We start from the raw sequence: 797 nt of genomic DNA, 5'->3' as shown, positions 1-797 counted from the left end.
AAGAAAAGGTGTGACATAAATTTTTTTAGAAAAGAATAGTCAGGAAACCCTATCCAGTCAGTTCACCAAGATGTGCCAATCAAGGGCACACTTGTAAAAGTTCTGATAGCCCAAGTTCTACTCTCCAATGGCAGGGCAGGGTTCTCTTCATAGCTAGTTTCCTATTGGCTCTGATATGTGGGCGGGGCTATCCATTCCTGCTGCAGCTACTAGAGCTCCATCCCCATTCCATGCAAATGAAGTCAAAGATATGGTGAGCTCACGTGATTGGCCATGTGGTTGATGACACAATTGCCCCACCCCTTCAATGACGTCATCATCCACTCAAACTCTCACGAGAGTTTGCACAGATGCTGGTAAGGGACTAGCAGGCCAGTCCACTGTGGCAGGAGGGGTGTCAAGGTAGGGGCTCCTGCAGGACACCACCACTCCCACCCCAGAGCCTCCAGTCCAGCTTTAGGCAGGGTCCCCAAGGGGTCTGTGAGGCCCGGCCCAGGGTCCCACGCATCCTCTCATCCCATTGGCTGACTGCACCGACATGCAAATGAGTGCATGCGTCACTTCCGGAGCGAAATCGGGCGCCATTTTCTCTTTCTGGCCGAGCTGGGAGGAGGAGGACAGAGTCGCGCGGGGGTGGGCGCGCGCCGAGGCGGGGATCCCGCCGCGCGTGGCGAAGGCGGGCGTGGGGCCCCGGCGGGGCGGGGGCGCGGCGAGATGCGGCAGCGGACGCGGCGCCGCTCCCGGCGCCCAGCGGTAGGTACGCCCCCGGCCCGGTCCCGCGACGACGCCCCCGAACG

General features: G+C 60.0%; 1 protein-coding gene across 1 annotated transcript in view; it reads left to right on the top strand.

The window, feature by feature from the left end:
• Positions 1-386: 386 nt before the first annotated feature.
• Positions 387-797, top strand: part of ADNP2 (ADNP homeobox 2) — a 28,243-nt gene continuing 27,832 nt past the window's right edge. The window contains exon 1 of the mRNA XM_023761161.1: positions 387-402. The gene's annotated coding sequence lies outside the window, so the exon portion shown is untranslated. The remainder of the gene's footprint in view (positions 403-797) is intronic.

This window comes from Myotis lucifugus, unplaced genomic scaffold (assembly GCF_000147115.1).
Source record: "Myotis lucifugus unplaced genomic scaffold, Myoluc2.0 scaffold_200, whole genome shotgun sequence".
NCBI lineage: Eukaryota > Metazoa > Chordata > Mammalia > Chiroptera > Vespertilionidae > Myotis > Myotis lucifugus.
The sequence above is the reverse complement of the archived record's forward strand: the minus strand, read 5'-3'. Positions and strand labels throughout refer to the sequence as shown.